At 45.3% G+C, this 19,543-nt stretch overlaps 1 protein-coding gene across 2 annotated transcripts in view; it reads left to right on the top strand.

The window, feature by feature from the left end:
* The first annotated feature begins 5,418 nt into the window (after positions 1 to 5,418).
* LOC140185558 (semaphorin-4G-like) overlaps positions 5,419 to 19,543 on the top strand; it is a 202,379-nt gene continuing 188,254 nt past the window's right edge. For both annotated transcript variants that reach the window (XM_072238897.1, XM_072238898.1), the window contains exon 1: positions 5,419 to 5,610. The gene's annotated coding sequence lies outside the window, so the exon portion shown is untranslated. The remainder of the gene's footprint in view (positions 5,611 to 19,543) is intronic.

Genomic DNA, 19,543 nt, shown 5'->3' with positions numbered 1-19,543 from the left:
AGCAGTTTTATCTAAGAAGGGATGTGCTGGCATTGGAGAGGGTCCGGAGGAGGTTCATGTGAATGAAAGGGTTAGCATTTGATTTGTGTTTGATGGCTCTGGCCTGTACTTGCTGTAGTTCAGAAGAATGACAGGAGATCTCATTGAAATCTATTGACTATTGAAAGATAGGGTGGATGTGGAGAGGATGTTTCCTATATTGAGGAGCCTACAACTAGAGGATTGGAGAGCCGTCCATTTAGAACAGAGGCGGAGGAATTTCTTTAGCCAGATTGTGGTAAATCTGAGGAATTCATTGCCACAGATAGCTGAGTATATTTAAAGTGGAGGTTGATAGGTTCTTGATTAGTCAGGACATCAAGTGTTATGGGGAGAAAGAAGGAAAATGAGATTGAGAGGAATGATAAATCAGCCATGATGGAATGGTGGAGCAGAATCGATGGGCCGAATGACCTAATTCTGATCCCATGTCTTATGTTAACCTGTGTAGCTGTTCAAACCATGTGAATTAAATTAACTGCCCATTAAGCAGACAATGCCGATAACACTAACCCCCGCCCCCCAACCGGAACTCTGATTTCCCCCCACGTCCCAGAGACCGGCAGGTTAACTGGCCTCTGTAACCCACCCATTAGTTTAGATAAGGGGTAATGGTGTTGCTGGGCGTGTGAAAGGGAAGGAAGAGAACACTAAGAAAAGGGGGAATTGGATTGATAGGATTGCTGTGTTAGGGGTTAGTATGAACATGATGGGTAAAATAGCCTCCTCTTCTGTCATAGTAAGTTATTTCAGAATCAAGCATATGGCAAAGGCTGGATTTTTGAATTAAAACCAGAAAATACCAAAATCAGCATATCAGAATCAGAATCAGGTTTCATATCTCTGACATTTGTCATGAAATTTGTTGTTTTGCAGCAGCAGTGCAGTGCAATATATAAAAAATCACTATAAATTGCAGTAAGAATATATCAACGATAAATAGTGGAAAAAGAGAACAAAATAGTATTCCAGTGTTCATGGACCGTACAGAGATCTGATGGCAGAGGGAAAGAAGCTGTTCCTAAAATGTTGAGTGTGTGTATTCAGCCTCCTGTAGCCCCTCTCTGATGGTAGCAATGAGGAGAGGGCTTGTCCTGGATGGTGAGGTTCCTTCCTGAGACATCTATTCCCTTCTTCCGCTTTGCCATCGGATTTCTGAATGGCCCACGAACAGTCCCCCTCCCTTCCTCTTTTCAACAGTCCGATAGTTCCGTTTAATATCATAGAAATGTATGCAATACGCATCCTGAAATTTTGCACTATTTTTGCATTATTTCTTTTATTCTTATTGTAACTTATATTCTTAAGCCTTGCAGGGTACTGCTGCCACAGAAACAACAAACTTCACAACAGGACAACGGTAATAAATCTGACTCTGATTCTGAAATGGGCAATGCTTTGGGTCTGAGATCCTTCCTCAGACTGGTCTTCCACAAAAGCTCTCAGAGCTGAAACGTTAATGCTGTTTCCTCCTCTACAGAGGCTGCCTGACCCCCTGAGTGCTATCAGCAATGTTCTCTGTTCTCGTCAGTTATTTCACTTCACTCTGCACTGCCTGGTCTCACCAGTAGGTGGTGCCACACTAGTCTTTCCCCTCAGAGTGTATGTAATGGATGGACACTTCAAGATCAGATTCAGAATCAGATTTAATATCAGTTACATTTATTGTAAAATCTGTTGTTTGGTGGCAACAGTACAAGCAATGCATAACAATACCATAAATTACAATGAGAAATATTTATAAAAATATTAAATTAAATAATTAGTGCTAAAAGAGAGCAAAATTAGTGAAGTAGGTTGGTTCATTGTCAGTTCAGAAATCTGATGGCAGAAGAGAAGAAGCTGTTCTTAAAACATTGAGTGTGTGTCTTCAGGCTTCTGTACCTCCTCTCTAATTGTAACAGTGAGAAGGGGGCACATACTGGGTGACGGGGGTCCTGAATGATGGATGCTGCCTTTTTGGGGCTTTGCCTTTTGAAGGTGTCCTCAGTGATGGGGAGGCTCATACCCATGATGGAGTGACTGAGTTTAGAGCTTTCTGCAGCTTTTCCCGATCTTATCTGTGGCCCCTCTGTACCAGACAATACATTTGTGGACATTTGCTTGTCTTTGATGACATACTAAATCTCCTTAAACAAAGTTCAAGCTTTTTGTTGTCATAGGCAATGATACACAGGGCATAAATGTTAGCTTTTTGCAGCAGCATTAGAAGACGAAAACAAACTTGTTTACATAAATTCATATTATCATAAATTATGCATCTTAGTTAACATAAATGAATTTTAATGGTTGGCAATGTCAGCTCACTGGTGACCTGGCCAATGATCCATAATTATTTATTGTCAGTGAATAAGTGAAGAGATTAATGGTAGAATACAATTAGAAACACTTACATGGAAGCCCCTGGTGATTACTGACGGTGTCATAGGTGATCAGCAGGGAAGAAGCAGAGTGAAAAGGACTTTTCAGAGTGGTTTAGAAGCACCCACCCGGGGAGCTCATAAAGCGAAAATATTTCAGTTTCTGCTGATGTTGTGAAACAACAGAAGTGCTATCTAAAAGTAGAGTGGCTCTGTTAAACATGAATTGTTCTACAGGTGCTAATTTGAGATAGAATATTCACCTCCTTATCGACGTTCTCGTTGAGGGGTCATTGGTGGAAAGAGTGAACAGCTTCTAGCTGCTGTGTGTCAGTGTCTCTGAGGGTCTCCCCTGGGCCCAACATACTGATGCAATCATGAAGAAGGCCTGCCAGCAGCTCCATTTCATTAGGAGTTGGAGGAGATTCGGTACGTCATGGAAGTCTGTAGGAAGTTCCTATAGAGGAAAGCGTGCTGGCGGGTGATCAGCACGGAGGCATCAATGACCAGGATCAGAAACAGCTGCAGAGGCTCCATCCTGGGCACTGTCCCCTCCACCATCGACATCACCTTTAAAAGGTGACACCTGAAGAAGGTGGCAACCCCCACATGAGGAACACGCCCTCATTATCATTACTAGCATCAGGGAGGAGGTACTGATGCCTACTCAATGTTTTAGGAACAGTTTCTTCATCTGTCATCAGATTTCTGAATAATCCATGAACCCATGAACACTACCTCACTATTTTGCTTTTTACACTTCTTATTTATGTTTTTATTTCTTGTCCCATCATGGAACTGTTTTTATGTACTGCACTGAACTGCTGCCCCCAAACAACAGATTCTCAAAGTTCAAAGTAAGTTTAATATCAAAGTAAGTTTAGTGTCAACGTACATCAATGTTTCCAAATATGACCCTGAGATTCATTTTCTTGCAGGCATACTCAATAAATCCAATAACCATAATAAAATCAATGAAAGACCACACCAACAGGGCAGATGACAAAGTGTGCTAAACCAAAAAGTAAAAAGAAGAAATAATAATAAATAAACAAGTAATAAATATTGAGAACATGAGATGAAGAGTCCTTCAAAGGGAATCCATAGGTTGTGGGAACAGTTCAGTGATGGGGCGAGTGAAGTTGAGTGAAGTTATCCCCTTTGGTTCAGGAGCCTGATGGTTGAGGGGTAATAACTGTTCCTGAAGCTGATGGTGTGAGTCCTGAGGCTCCTGTACGATGGCAGCAGTGGAAAGAGAGCATGCCCTGGGTGGTGGAGGTCCCTGTGATGGATGCTGCTCTCCTGTGACAGTGCTCCTTGTAGATGTGTTCAATGGTGGGGAGGGCTTTACCCATGAAGGACTGGACAATATTCGCAGCTTTCTGTAGGATTTTCTGCTCGGGGGCATTGGTGTTTCCATGCTAGGCCGTGATACACTCTGTCAGAGCACTCTCTTCCATACACCAATAGAAGTTTGTCAAAGTTTTAGAAGTCATGCTGAACCTTCTCAAACTCCTAAAGAAGAAGATGCACTGCCATGCTTTGTTCATAATTGCACTTAAGAGCTGGGCCCAGGACAGATCTTCCATAATGATGACACAGGAATTTAAAGCTGCGGACCCTCTCCATCTCTGATCCTCCGATGAGGAATGGCTCATGGTCCTCCAGTTTCCTCCTCTTGAAGTCAATAATCAGCTCCTTGGTCTTGCTGACATTGAGTAAGAGGTTGTTGTTATGACACCACTCAGCCAGATTTTCAGTCTCTCTTCCGTGTGATGATTCATCACCACCTTTGATTCAGCCAATGATGGTGGTGTTGTCAGCAAAATTGAATGTAGCATTGGAGCTGTACCTAGCCTCACAGTCATAAGTGTAAAGCGCATAGAGCGGGTGCGAAGCACACAGCTATGCCGCATATTTATGATATATATCAGTGATAATAAACCTGATTCTCGTTCTGATTAACTTTGGGGCAAGATCAGAAGGAGCGTTTGCCCTCTCTGTTCAGTTAGAGAAAGAAACAAAATTCTGGAGAGTTTTAATAGCGAGTAAACAGATTTGGAGAAGGTGTTAGCACTGAGCAGAGGGTGAGCGGCTGGGATGATCGGCTGAAGGTCTCTGCGCTCTGTCTATGATTTTAAAATGAGAGGAGAAAATGTTAGAGATGCTCAACAGGTCAGGCAGCATCTGTGGAGAGAGAGTAACTGGAGCGAATGTTTCATCAGACTCCAATTTACAGACTGGTGTTGGGTGTGGTGGTGCAGAGATGGTGTTTTGGATCTGGCCCAATGACAGGCACAGATAGTGTAAAGGAGCCAATGAGCCCAGGATTTCCAGTGGGGCAGTCAGCATCAGTGGAGAGAGAAACTGTTACTGTCCCGGCTCCCTGACCTTTCACAAAATGGCCTGGTTCTGATGAAAGGTTGCCTGTCCAAACTGTTAACTCTGTTCCTCTCTCCACAGAACTGCTGAGCCAGAGAGTCAGAACAGTAACAGGCCCTTCAGCCCATCGTGTCGGTGCTGTCCATCAAGACCCATCTATATTTATTCCCCTTTACCTGCACTTGGTCCTGCAGTTTCTCTACTTTGTCAATGCAGGTGCTTATCTCGATGCTTCTGAAACATTGTGAGAGTGTCTGCCTCTGTCACCTTCTCAGACAGTGTGTTCCAGACTCCAAACACCCTCAGAATGGAGAAAACATCCTCAGCTCCCCTCAAACCCTCTTAAACCTCACCTTGAACCTCTGCCCTCTGAGCTCCCGGTTTGCATCTCCCGGATTTTTTGTCTTACTTTCAAGAGCGAATTGGACGCACATTTGCAAAGTGGAGGGGATAGAAGAAGCAAAGGATTCTCATTGGGACATCCACAGTGCTAGGACAAGCACGATGGGCTGAAGAGCCCCGGGCAGTTCGGGTTGAATGCTTCAAGTGTTAATGGACTGAAAGTTCCACCCGGTGTATGCGCCGTAACCTGACATTAAGCACCGCCTAGTTGATGTCACCTATAACGCGGAGAGGTGTAGTGAACGCCTCCTAACCAGTCCCTGCTCTATCGATTACTAACCGGAATCGGGCAACAATCTTCGCTTCTATCCCTGCCTGTATTATCTCCCAGCCGTGGGGAAATTCATCGGGTCGTAACCACAAGAGTGCAGTAACTCCAGCTTTTAAAATCGGCTTGCAGCTTCCAAAAACGAGAGGGGCAGCAGAGGTAAGAAATTGGAACGGGGCCGGAGTTTGTCTGGAAGCAAAGTTTATTTACCCGGACATTTGCTGTAATCGTCATTGGAAGGCAGCGGCGTTCAGAGCTACGGCGTCTCCTGCCTTTTGTCGTCGGTTGTTTTTAAACATTAAAAAACCTGATGTGGAAATGTAGGTGAGCGGAGATGTTTTGCAGACCGAGCGTCTCCGAGTTGGGGAGAAAGCCGATCGCGTAGCAACTGTGGTGCGGCTGAAGCACCAAACCGCGTCTGCACCCTGCCATAGTTTGCAGTGACTCTAAACTGCGTTTAAATGCAGGGAACACCGACACGCGTGTAATCCGCACTCGTGCACGCGTGTATTCTTGTGCAGAGGTAGTCTGCACACGCTGAGGCAGTGTCACCAGTAGAAGATGCTACCGCCGGTGCGTTTGTCGCGTTGTTCGAGCGAGCTTGTTTTCCTCGGGCGGCAGAATCCTCCCGTTCGCCTGGACGCCCGCGCGATCCGGTACCTACATCTCTCACAGGATATCCACGATGTTTACACCCTGTGACCCGACCCTTCCCAATTCTGGAGCCGTTAGAATTTCCCCCCAGTGACCCATCTGATTCCTTGCAACGAATCAAACTTCGTTTTTCCTGCCTCAGTTGGCCGAGCTCTTTTAAAGCTACTGTTGTCCCCCCCCCCCGGGTAGAATTGCGTACATAATTCTTGTGTAAAGGTCCCTCTCCTTCCGACCGTGTTTATTTTCCCTCTCCGATCTGCTTATTTGTCTTCCTTCCCTCTGACGCTGACACTGTTTATCTGTCCGAATGCAAACCGCCTCAGTCTCACTGCACGTACAGTAATCTATCAATGCAGCAGTCCTCCCGGCGGCTGAAAGCTGCCCTTTTTCGACCCGCTCAGCGGGGAGAATGGCCCTGGTTTTTATTTCGAGTTGAACAGTAGGGATTAATCGGAATGATAATCGTTTCAGGTTGCTTGGGACAAGTCGATTCAAAGCGGAGGTTGACAGGTTCTTGATTAGTTAGGGCGTCAGAGGTTGAGAGGGATAATAAACCAGCAGACTCGATGGGCCAAATGGCCTAATTCTGCCCCAATGCCTTGTGGTCTTGATTTGAAGGCTGCCTGGTGATGCTGAGACACACCCTGGGACGCTCTGGGACACACCGTCAGCGATGTAACCTGGGGCCATCAGGTGTTTCGGGGCTCTCAGTATCAGGCACCCTCACCCAGGTGACCCAGCTGGGGGTTGACCAGGCCCCAGCGTTGGTCCACGGGTCAGGCCTTGATCCACAGCCATCTGGAGGCTCGCCCAGCAGCGGCAGCCCCTTAACGCCGAGGAGAGAGTAGGTTCTGCAGAGCGAGCAGCCAGTAAAACCTCTACACCCCACCTCTACAGGCTGGCATCAGGCCCTCCACCCCGGTCACTAGGCACTGCCCTACCGTCTCCTGGCAATTGGCCTCCCTCTACCCGGACTTTCCAAGAAACTGTCAATTCTACCAGGACCGCCTGCCTCGAGGTTTCTGACAGGGCGCTCATGTCAGGGCTCAGGGATGCGATGCAGTCAGGGAACTTTAATAGTTTGCCCAGATCAACTTTCAGTTGTCCCTCAGGCGTTTTGGCGAGCAAGCCTGCCGGTGAGGGGGGTGGGGGAGGTAACGGGGAAATGCCAGATTCCATAAAACCTGAAAGAAAAGCAGATTACACTGGGAAAACGCTCAGCCAGTCAGGCAGTGTCTGTGGAGGAAGGGGAAGGTCACAGGTCACAGTCCAAAGCTCTGAAACGTGAACTTTTTCAGCATGCAGGGGTTAGCATAACGCTTTACAGCATCTGCTGTAAGGTCAGAGTTCAAATCCTGCCGCTGCCTGTGACCACGTGGGTTTCCTCCAGGTGCTCTGGTTTCCTCCCACATTCCAAAGATGTACGGCTAGCATTGGGGTTGGTAGATTGAGGACGCAAGAATTCTGGAAATCCAGAGCAACACACACAAAATGCTGGAGGAACTCAGCAGACCAGACAGCATCGATGGAGAGGAGTAAAGAGTCGATGCTTTGGGGCGAGACCCTTCGTTGGGACCAGCATTTGGTGCGTGTTGCATAGTGAGTTGTGGGCATGTTATTTTTTGAGATAAAGCGTAGAGTCGGCCCTTGCGGGTCTTGGAGCCGCGCCACCCAGCAGCCCCCAAATTGACCCGAGCCTAGTCACAGGACAGTTTACAGTGACCAATTAATCCACCAACCGGTTCGTCTTTGGACTGTGGGAGGAAATAGGAGCACCTGGAGGAAACCCACGCGGCCATGGGGAGAACGTACTAACTCCTTATAGACAGCGGTGGGAAACAGACTGGTGCTGTGAAGCGTTGTGCTGACCACAACGCTAACGTGCAGCACCTGAAGCATGGTGACACTGGAGGGCTGTGGTGGTTGTTGATGCAACTGACACATTTCATTGTGTTTCAATGACAAATAAAGCTAAATCTTGCTTTACCTGCTGAGTGTTTCCAATACTTTCTGTTTCCCTTGTTCAAGTCATTTGCATTTTAATGCCAGAATCATTCTGTTGCCTGGGAGTAATCTGTTGTGTGAATTTGCAGTGAATTTACTGCTGTGTGTGAATCTTACAAACTATCCAATGCAAAATTGTGGTTTTGGTTGTCCAACGGATTGGTTGGTTTTGAGGGTTCCAGGCAGATTTCTTTTCATCTATCTACCTCTCATCTCTGTCTGTCTCTCTACCTCTCATCTCTCATCTCATCTATCTCTCTTTCCAAGTTACATAATTAACAACATTAATTAAAGTGAAATTACTGGGGACGTGGCCTGGCACGACCCCCTCATCCACAGCAGGTCATTAAGCTGCCAAAAATCATTCCTTTACAGCCATGATGCAGAATTCAAAGACCTTGCTCACCCTTTCTTTTATGAAGACCAGAAGACAATGTAGCATTTGGCCCATCGAGTCTGTTCTGCCATTCAATCATGACTGGTCTGTTATCTCTCTCTACCCCAGTCTCCTGCCTCTCCCCATAACCTTTGACACCCTGACTAATCAAGAACTGATCAACACCCACTTTAAATACACCCAATGGCATGGCCTCTGCAGCCCTCTGTGGCAGTGAATTCCACAATTCACCACGCTCTGGCTAAAGAAATTGCTCCTCATCTTGTTCTAAAGGAACATCCTATTCTGAGCCTCTCACTTCTGGTGCTAGACTCTACGACTATTGGAAACATCCTCTCCACGTCCACTCTATCTAGGCCTTTCAACATTATAGGGGTTTCAATGAGATCCAACCTCATTCTTTTAAGCTTCAGTGAGTAGAGACCCAGAGCTGTCAAACACTGCTCATACGTTAACTCTTTAATTCTCGGGATCATTCTCGTAAACCTCCTCTGGATCCTTTCCAATGCCAACACATTCTTCTTAGGTAAGGGGCCCAAAACTGCTCAACACACTCCAAATATGGTCTGTCCAATGCCGTATAAAGCCTCAGCTTTACATTCTAGTCCCCTCAAGATGAATCACAAACTGGAGAAAATCTGCAGATGCTGGAAATCCGAGCAACACACACAAAACGCTGGAGGAACTTAGCAGGTCAGGCAGCATCTGTGGAAAAAGTACAGTCAACGTTTCGGGCCGAGACCCTTCGACTGTACTCTTTTTCATAGATGCTGCCTGGCCTGCTGCGTTCCTCCAGCATTTTGTGTGTGTTGCTCTCAAAATGAATGCTAACATTACATTTGTTTTCCTTACCAACTACAAGCGTTTGTGCAAGGACTCCCAAGTTTCTTTTCATGTCCAGTTTCTGAATTCGGTCCCCATTTAGAAAATAGTCTGCGACTTTATTCCGTTCACCAAAGTGCAAGACCATGCTGTTCCCTAGACTGTAGAGTTTAGAGTTAATAGTCCAAGACTCTGTTTCTCTTTCCACCAACGATGTCTGATGCCCGAAGATTGTGTAGTAACTTACCTGTGTTCCAGAAATGTTGTGTTTCTTGTTGAGGCTCGCTGATGTGACAGAAAGCAGCTGACCAGCATGGTGGACTTGCCCACAGTTACTTCAGGATGTCTTTGGAGTGACCCAAGGGTTCCTCTGAAGCTGTGTCTCAGGGTTCAGCTCATCTAGTGTCCTGAGGCAGCTCAGGTGCATTCACCCTTCTGCAATCCTCGCTGTGGTCATGACGCGCGGCTTTAATAAATGGGCATGCATGCGAGCTGTGAGATTGAGCCTGAGGTCTGTGATGTTTGTCCAGCCGGTCACTCTGACAGTTTGGCTGACTCAATCTTATAGAGGTAGGTGATAAAGAGCATTTGCAGTGAGAGCAATTCTCAGCAATGCAGCTGACTCTTTATAAGACCATAAGGAATAGGAGCAGAATTAGTTGGCTTGTCCTATTGAGTCCAGCTCACCATTCAATCATGGCAGTTCTTTTTCTCCCATCCCTTCTCTTCGTAACTCTTGACTCCTTTCCTTACCAAGAACTTACCAGTCTCTGGTAAGTACCCAATGACTTGGCTGCCACAGCCAACTGTGGCAATGAGTTACACAGATTCTCCAACCCCAGCTGGAGAAATCCCTCCTTGTCTCAATTCTAAAAGGATGTCCCTTTATTCTGAGCCAGTGCTCTTGGATTTTAGAGTCTCCTACTAATGGAAGTGTCCTTTCTGCATACACTCTATCCCGTGTCCGTTAGGTTTCAGTGAGGTCGCTCCACCCTCCTGACACCGAGTCTTCTATTTCTGGCGTCATTCTTGTGAACCTCCTCTGGATCCTCTTCAGGGCCAACACATCCTTCCTTAGCTTCGGGGGCCAAAATTACAGCATACCACATACGGCCTGACCAATGCTGTATGATGCCTTTATATTCTAGTCCTCCTGAAATGTCATTTTATGCAATGCAGGTGTTTTAAAAGTTAGCCTTGTCTACTGCATGCTTGGGCAGGTGATAAACTTCACAGCAATAGGATGTTCCTGTTTCTAACACGTTTTCATTAGATAACATTTCTGTTAAATACTTTGGGATAGTTCATTATGTTAAAGGTACCTTGTAAATACCAGTTGTTCTACTTGTTAATCCTAGTAATTATTATAATGTATACACTGCTGGTTATAATAAGTAACTCACAGAGGATTATGGCATTGAAGCAGGCTTTTCAGCCCATCTAGCCTGTACTCTGCCTAGTCCCATTGACCTGCACCTGGATCATAGTCCTCCATAACCCTCCCATTCATGTACTTATCCAAACTTCTCTTAGACGTTGTGATTGAACCTAAATCCACCACTTTTGGTGGCAGTTATTCCACACTTCGACTGAAGAAACTCCCCCTCAGGTTCCCTTAAATATTTTACCTTTCACACGACCTATCACCTCTAGTTCTGGTCTCACCCAACATCAGTGGGAAAAGCATGTTTGCAGTTACCCTGTGTCTATCCTCTTGCATTTTTCTATCCCTCTGTAAAATCTCCTCACATTCTCCTACGCTCCGGGGAATAAATCCTAACCTGTTGAACCTTTCCCTGTACCTCAGGCCCTCAAGTCCTGGCAACGTTGTTGAAAATTTTCTCTGTACACTGTCATTCTTAATATCTTTCCTGTAGGTAGGTGACCAAATCTGTATGTGATACTCCAAATTAGGCCTCACCAACATTTTATACAACCACAGCATAACATCCCATCTCCTGTACTCAATACATTGATTTATGAAGGCCAATGTGCCAAAACCTTTCTTTACAACCCTGTCTACCTGTGATGCAACTTTCAGGGAATTTTGTACCTGTATTCCTGAATATCTCCATTCTACCACACTCCTCACCCTGCCTGCATTAAATTCCATCTGCCGCTTTTCAGCCCATTTTTCCAGCTGGTCCAGGACTCGTTGCAAGCGTTGATAGTCTTCCTCACTGTCAACTACGCTCCCAAACTTGGTGTCATCTGCAAACTTGCTGATGCAATCTATCATAATATCGTCCAGATTATAGACGAACAGTGCCTATAAAAAATATTCACCCTACCCCCCCCGATAGATTTCATGTTTTATTGTTTTACAACATTGAATCACAGTGGGTTTAATTTGGTTTTTTAGACACTGATGAACGAAAAAGACTCTTTCGTGTCAAAGTGAAAGCAGATCTCTACAAAGAGATCTAAATTAATTACAAATGTAAAACACAAAATAATTGATTGCATGTATTCGCCGACCCCCCCACCTTCAATATGACACTCCTAATCATCACTGATGCAGCTAATTGATTTTAGAAGTCACATAATTAGTTAACTGAGATCGGTTTTTGGAGACCTGCGTGCAGCCAAGGTGTTTCAATTGATTGTAGTAAAAATACACCTGTATCTGGAAGGTCCAACTGCTGTTGAGTCAGTATCCTGGCAAAAACTACACCATGAAGACAAAAGAACACTCTGAGTGACTCTGTGAGAAGGTTATTGAAAAGCACAAGTCAGGAGATGGATACAAGAAAATTTCCAAGTTACTGAATATCCCTTGGAGTACAGTTATGTCAATCATCAAGAAATGGAAAGAATATGGTGCAGCTGTAAATCTGACTAGAGCAGGCTGTCCTCAAAAACTGGGTGACCGTGCAAGAAGGGGACTAGTGAGGGAGGCCACCAAGAGACCTACGACAACTCTGGAGAAGTTACAAGCTTCAGTGGCTGAGATGGGAGGGACTGCCTCACCAGTCACAGTTTTTTGGGAGAATGGCAAAGAGAAAGCAACTGTTGAAAAAAACTCATATAAAATCTTGGCTAGAGTTTGCCAGAAGGCATGTGAGAGACTCTGAAGTCAGCTGGAAGAAGGTTCTATGGTCTGATGAAACTGAAATTGAGCTTTTTGGCCATCAGACTAAACGCTAAGTTTGGTGTAAGCCCAACACCGCACATCATCAAGAACACACGATCCCTTCCGTGAAGCATGGTGGTGGCTGCATCATGCTGTGGGGATGCTGCACTGCAGCAGGTCCTGGTAGGCTTGTGAAGTAAAATGAATGCAGCAAAATACAGGGAAATCCTGGAGGAAATCCTGATGCAGTCTGCAAGAGAACTGTGACTTTGGAGAAGATTTGTTTTCCAGCAGAACAATAACTCCAAGCATAAAGCCAAAGCTACACAGGAATGGCTTAAAAACAACAAAGTTAATGTCCTGGAGTGGCCAAGTCAGAGTCCAAACCTCAATCCAATTGAGAATTTGTGGCTGGACTTGAAAAGGGCTGTTCACTCATAATCTCCATGCAATCTGACAGAGCTTGAGCAGTTTTGTAGAGAAGAATGAGGAAAAATTGCAGTGTCCAGATGTGCAAAGCTGCTAGAGACCTATCCACACAGACTCAAGGCTGTAATTGCTGCCAAAGGTGCATCTACTAAATACTGACTTGAAGGGAGTGAATACGTATGCAATCAATTATTTTGTGTTTTATATTTGTAATTAATTTAGATCACTTTGTAGAGATCTGTTTTCACTTTGGCATAAAATAGTCTTTTTCTATTGACCAGTGTCAAAAAAAGCCAAATTGAATCCACTGTGATTAGTTGTAAAAGAATAAAATATGAAAACTTCCAAAGGGGGGGGGGGGAAAACTTTTTATAGGCACTGTAGATGACAAACACCTCACATTTTTCTGCATTAAATTCCATCTGCCATTTTCAGTCCATTTTTTGCCATTAAGAAAACTTGTACTGAAAATATCAAATTTCAGAAATGGACACCGTAAATATGATATGTGTTTTTATAAGAACATAAGAAATAGCAGCAGGAGTCGGCCTTCCGGCCCATCGAATCTGCCCCGCCATTCAATAAGATCATGGCTGATCTGTCTGTAAACTCAGCTCCACCTACCTGCCATGAACAATGAACCCAAGAACACCACGAGCACCACCTCTCTTTTTTTTCTTTGTTTTAATCCCTCTTTACACTATATATATTTATTCTTGACATTTGCAGTTTATTTATTATTATGTATTACAATGCACTGCTGCCGCAAAAACAATTTTATGACATATTAAACCTGGTTCTGATTCTGACTTTGCCCTCTGCTACTAAATTATCCCACTATAAAGCATCAGCATTACATCCTTTTGCTTTCTACTCTAGAACTCCCAAAATGAATGCTAAGAATGCATTAGCCTTACTCATCACCAACTCAACCTGCAAGTTAATATTCAGGGGAATCCAGCATGACGACTCCGAAGTCCATTTGCACCTCTGATTTTTGAATTTTTTTCCCCTGCCATAAACAGTCTGGGTCTTTATTCCTTCCACCAAAGTACATCAAATACACTTCCCTAAACTACATTCCATCTCCATTTCTTTGCCGTTCTCTTAATCTGTCTAAGTCCTCCTGTATTGTTCAAAATATATTTGTTTCTTACATTTTCTCCTCATTTATCGTACAATCAATTCAATGCATTCTCTTTCAATGTTATACTGCTGCTGACATTCCCTGCTGAATGCACTTGTGAAGCTTCGAGAGGTTGTTACAAATGGCCTGGCTCCACAGTGCCCAGTGGCACTACAGCCCAGTCTGTGGTGCTTCCCCACAGAGTCCTTGTGGTGGGAGCAGGCATCTCCAGCACTTACTGCTGTATCTGGGATGTGCTGGTCAGAGGTATTCACCTGTAGATGTCTACTGGTGCTGGAAGACCGATGAATTTTGGGCAGACCACTGTGATGGCTGGGGGGAAGGGTCAATATATGGGCATGTCAGGGAGATAACATCTGGCCCATCCATCAACCCCAGTATGGTTGGAACATCCCCCACGTCTGAGTCAGAGACCACGAATCTGCCTGGAGTCACCTTGAAAAGAGGGGAAAAATATGGGAAAACACCTTCTTTCCAAAGACAAAATTATCTTTATTGCGCCTCTGGGAAATAGCCAGTCCGGGCCAGAGACTAGAGGTCTGAGAGCATGGGGACAAGGCCTGGAGGTGGCCTGCCCTGGGGTTAGAGGTCTGTTGGTTTGGGAGCGGCAGCTGGGTGACAAAGGGGTTTGTTGTTTCTGCTGCTTGTGTTATTCAGCTGAACCTTGTGGCCTTGCAATGCCGGCATCGGAGTGTGTGGCCCCCCAGCACATCCCTGGGTGTGTTGGTTGTTAATGCAAATGATGTGCGTATTTTACTGTATGGCTCAAATAAATGAGTCTTCGAGACGTGACTCTGAATCTGATATCAAGCACAGATACTTCTGTTCAGCCCCCTCGTGTCAGTGTGGTACTCTAAGCAGTCCGCTGCATTCTATCAAATTCTTTTAAAAATCTGAGCCGTAGGTGTGGAAAGTTCCGTCCCTGCCCCTGTCTCCAGTGATGTGTACAACATCAGAGTGGTTTGGTTGTTGCAGTTAGCGATTCACTTGCAGCAGTGACCACATGATGTTCAGGGAATTTTACGCCACGCAGGTTATTAACTTTTGCTCTCAGCTGGCCAAGAGCCGATCCCTTTCCACCGTCATCGTTTGCAGATACAGTATTGCTGAGCTTTCTTGCGTCAGCTTAAAGTCGACGGGGGACCGGGGTTGCAGCTGTAGAGTCACCACTGCTTGCTGGAGATCTGCATGCTTTATTAGGCCGTGTCTGTTGTTGAGCCAAGTTATTTATGAAATGCAACACTTCAACAACAGTTTGGCCGTGAAGCACTTCTAAGGCAGGAATCAAGGATCAAACACCACAGGAAGGGGATTCCTGCCCCCCCCCCGCCACCCCTACATGAGTTACTCGAGCAGACTGAAACTACTGTGAATCAGCTGAGTGGCCCTTTCTCTCTCTGTGCTTGTTAGAATTGGCAAGTTTATTCTGTGCAAATTCATACAGTCTCAACCAGTCGGAATTGCTTAACCCCACCAATGTCCCCAGAGTGGGGATTGAACCAGGTAACCTGTTGAATTCAGAGATGGGGTGCTGGCCACTGAGGACAGATCAACCTTTTGGTGCTGGTGTACCCCTCCCTGGGAACTTGAGGAAGCAATATTACCTAACAGAGAGACCCCATAGTGGCAACTCTGGGTGGGGCAAATATGAAGGCCGATATGCTGCCCTGTTTGATTAGCCTTCATCTGATACTTAAATGTATACTGAGTATGTTGACAATCTCGGAGGCTTCAGGCACGTGACTGGAAACCAACCTTTTATAGTTGACACAAAAACAGAAAACGCAGGAAACACTCATCAAGCCAGGCAGTATCTATGGAGAGAGAAACGAGAGTTAACATTTCATCATTCCTCTTTTCATCTCAGATTGCCTGTTTCTGCAGATTTTTATTTTTATTTTCTTCTTTTATCCGATGTTAGACCATAAGATCATAAGGCAGAGGGGCAGAATGAGGCCATTCAGCCCATCAAGTCTATTCTGCCATTCCATCATGGCTGATTTATAACTCAACCCTCTCAACCCATGTTACCTAGTCAATTTTATTCAGGAAATTTTGGAATCTTCTTAATAAATGAAAGTTCAGAAAAATCATGCTAAGAATTTTTTTTTTAAAAGGGATGGAAATGTTGTTCTAAATTTCCCTTTCTGTTGAACCCTGGCGGAAGTTTGTAGGGATGGGCTGTCTCACCATGGGACTCCTGATGTTTCATGTTTCCAGAACATAAAATCAGTTAACAATTTTGCTGAAGTAGCCAGAGGAATTTCAGAAGAAGATTAAGTTTTGCCACACTTTTCCACAGTGACTTCATTCTAAAAGTGCTCCTTTAGCTGGTGGACCTCGAAGCAAGTCTTTGGTACTGGCCCTTGTGATCTCAATGGCTTTGAACTCTACCACCGGCCATTCCTCCACAAATCATTTGCTTGGCTGTAACTGGAAGCGTGAGCCTCATCCTTTAGAGAGAGATAAGATTGGGGCTTTTGGATGTTTTATGGAGGTTAGGTGGGATGAGGGACTTTGGTTCACGGGAGTAGAGTCACAGGGTCAGACAGCATGGAAAAAGACCCTTCAACTGAGCTCATCAGTGTCGAAGATTAGATTTGTTTGTTATATGTGCCTCAGAGCATTGAAACATACAGTGAAAAACGTTGTTTTGTGTCAATGACCAATACTGTCCGAGGATTGTGCTGGGGGCAACTTCCATACTAGTATAGGATGCCCACAACTCACAAACCCTAACCCTAACGGTACGTCTTTGGACAGTGGGAGGACACAGGAGCCCTGGGAGGAAATCCTCACATTCACAGGGAGAATGTACAAACTCCTGACAGGCAGTGACAGGAATCAGATCTGATTGCTGATCACTGATGCTGTAGAGCTATAGGGCTAGCTGCTACGTTACTGTGCCAACAAGATGTCCCATGCTGTGCTGAATAAAATGTCTGAGCTAGTCCCGTTTACCCGTGTTTGGTCCATATCCCGCTAACCTTTCCTCTCCATGTACCCATCCAAATATCTTTTAGACAGTGTTTAAAAGGCAGGGTTGAGGCAGCTGAGCCTGGGCCCAGACTTGAAAGTGAGGAATGAACCAAGGTTTGATCGATTTAAGCACCGGGCCAGATTGGAAAGGTCAGGTGTGGACTGAATTGAGGTGGTGGCGAGCAGGCCCGAGAGCATATCGAAATGGCAGGGCCCAGGTTCAAGAACGAATCAAAGTAGCAGGGCCCAGGTTCGAGAGCGAGGAACGAACCGAGGTTTGAACAATTTGGCCAGAATGGGAAGGTCAGGGTTTTGGGGCTGGAGGTGAGGGATGAGCTGATTCAGCTCGCTGTGCCACGAGGTTTACTCGTCTCTGCGCTGAACTGAGGCTGTGGCCTGCAACTAACGGGCTCCTGGACCGGATGCAGTGATGACTGAGGTTGTGTTTGCGTTCTTTCTTAATGGTGCAATTGGATTTCTTTGTTTTTTCTTTGTCTCCCGTAAGGAGACGCAAAACTTCGATAATAAATGCACTCTGCTAACCGTGTCATAGCACAGAAAGAGGGTGTTCATCCCAGCTAGTCCACGCCGACCAAGTCTTGTCCCTTTTGCAAACATCCCACCCTGCAAAAACTCATTTCAGGGAGGTAGCACCCCCCGCCCCCCACAGCCCCATATCCCCCCCCCCACCCCCCGGTCGACCTCCAAGGATGTATGTAATACCTTGTTTAGTGATTTTGTCTAGTCTGTAAACCAAGTTGGGTATATGCAAAAAATGTGACATGAAAATATGTACTTATATTATATTATATTATCATGTTTATTCTATTACAACTTTAAGCAAGTCTACAGGGAGTTTGGCCTCATCACGTAGGACAGCAGTAGAGCAGCTCCTTCGCAACCAGCCAGCTAGTTTAAATAACGTTAGCTATGCTAATGAACGAATGACACCTGTTAAACTCACACCAACATGTCTTTTACATTTTAACCCACCATGGGCAATAGAAAAGGCACTGTTGCAAACAGTGCAGCAAGCAACACTGTCATTATTTTTGAGGTCGACTGTAAAGCCCGTCCACAGAGAAAACTGATAGGTCTACTTAGCAGGGGTACCCCCGCAGACCGGTTTAATTGGACCAGCCGGCCGGGCGGGGGGGTGGAGTGTGTTAATCATGACCGGAATATAGGTGATAAATCAGTTATAAGTCAATAGCATCATAACATTTTAAGTAACGTTTGGATATTAAACACACAGCGCATATTTTCCCCGTATGAATATATAAAACCATTGCAACACACCAATATCGCTGAATCAGTGGGAGCCCTGGGCTTGTTTCCCTGCAACAAGACGGTCCTATCGAGGGGTGATGGGAGACAGTGATACTCGAAGGGGGTTCCTTATGTCCAGTCTATTCCGCAATTTAGTTTTCATTGCATTCATTGAAGAAAACTCCACTTTGCAGAAATATGTTGGAAATGGATTCGACGTTTTCAATGCTTTTGTGGCTGTCTCAGGATATTTAGCCTTGACTTTGATCCAGAATGCTGGCAGAGAAGTTATGTCAAACATACTTTTCAGCCCGCCGTCATTTGCAAGCTCGAGGAGTTGATCCTTTTCCCGCGCTGACATGGATGATTCACTGGGGACATTCACAAATGGGTCACGGACTCATTCCTTTGCACGTCTCTGGTCACTGATGACCTCGTGTGCATTAAAATTCAACAGTGCGTGACAGGGAATGAGGAAAGGTGCAGCTGACTCGTATCATTTCATGTCGCCAAATCATATTGTTTCCTCGTGGTTGGGGACCACTCTTAGCACGAAGAGAGACCAATCAGGATGCTTGCTCTTCCTCTCAAAAAAATCTATTTCTAGGATATTGTATATAATTTCTGGGGGTCAGGGAGCCTCTATCGATATGTGGGAGAGTCCCGGAACTTCCGGGAGAGGTGGGATGTCTGCTTTTGCTTGCATTTAATTCACACCATCTGAACCTTTCCTATCCCAAATGTCTTGTAAATGTAGTAATTGTACTCACCTCTTCTGCCAGCTCATTTCACAGACGCACCACCCCACGTGGAAAATCTTGCCCCCTCAGATACCTTTTAAAATTTATGTCCTCAAGAATTTGACATTTCCACCCCGGGAAAAAGAATTCTAACTGCCTATTCCACCTGTGCCTTTTAGAATCACATAATAATCTTCTGTCAAGTGTCCCCTCAGCCGCTGTTTATACAGCCTCTGCTTACAGCTCATGCCCTCTAACACTCTAACCGAGGCAGCACCTCCTCTGCAGCCTCTCCAAAGCCTCCACGTGCTTCCTGTAATGGGATGAACAGAACACTCGAAGTGAGGCCTAAAAGATGTTTCACGTAACTGCAGCATTACCTCCTGACCCTTATCTCAATGTCCTGACCATGACAGAGGCCTTCTTCACCACCCAGTCTGCACACCTGCACGGCCTTATTTAGTAAATTGTGTTGGCTTTGTTCCAGATGGAAACAGAGATAAAAACAAGCCCAGGCCAAAGAAATTCTACCCTGTTCTCCAACATAACATCTTGGGAACTTTCAGAGAGCAGTCAGG

This window comes from Mobula birostris, chromosome 21, assembly GCF_030028105.1.
Source record: "Mobula birostris isolate sMobBir1 chromosome 21, sMobBir1.hap1, whole genome shotgun sequence".
In the NCBI taxonomy this organism is placed as follows: Eukaryota; Metazoa; Chordata; class Chondrichthyes; order Myliobatiformes; family Myliobatidae; genus Mobula; species Mobula birostris.
The sequence above is the reverse complement of the archived record's forward strand: the minus strand, read 5'-3'. Positions and strand labels throughout refer to the sequence as shown.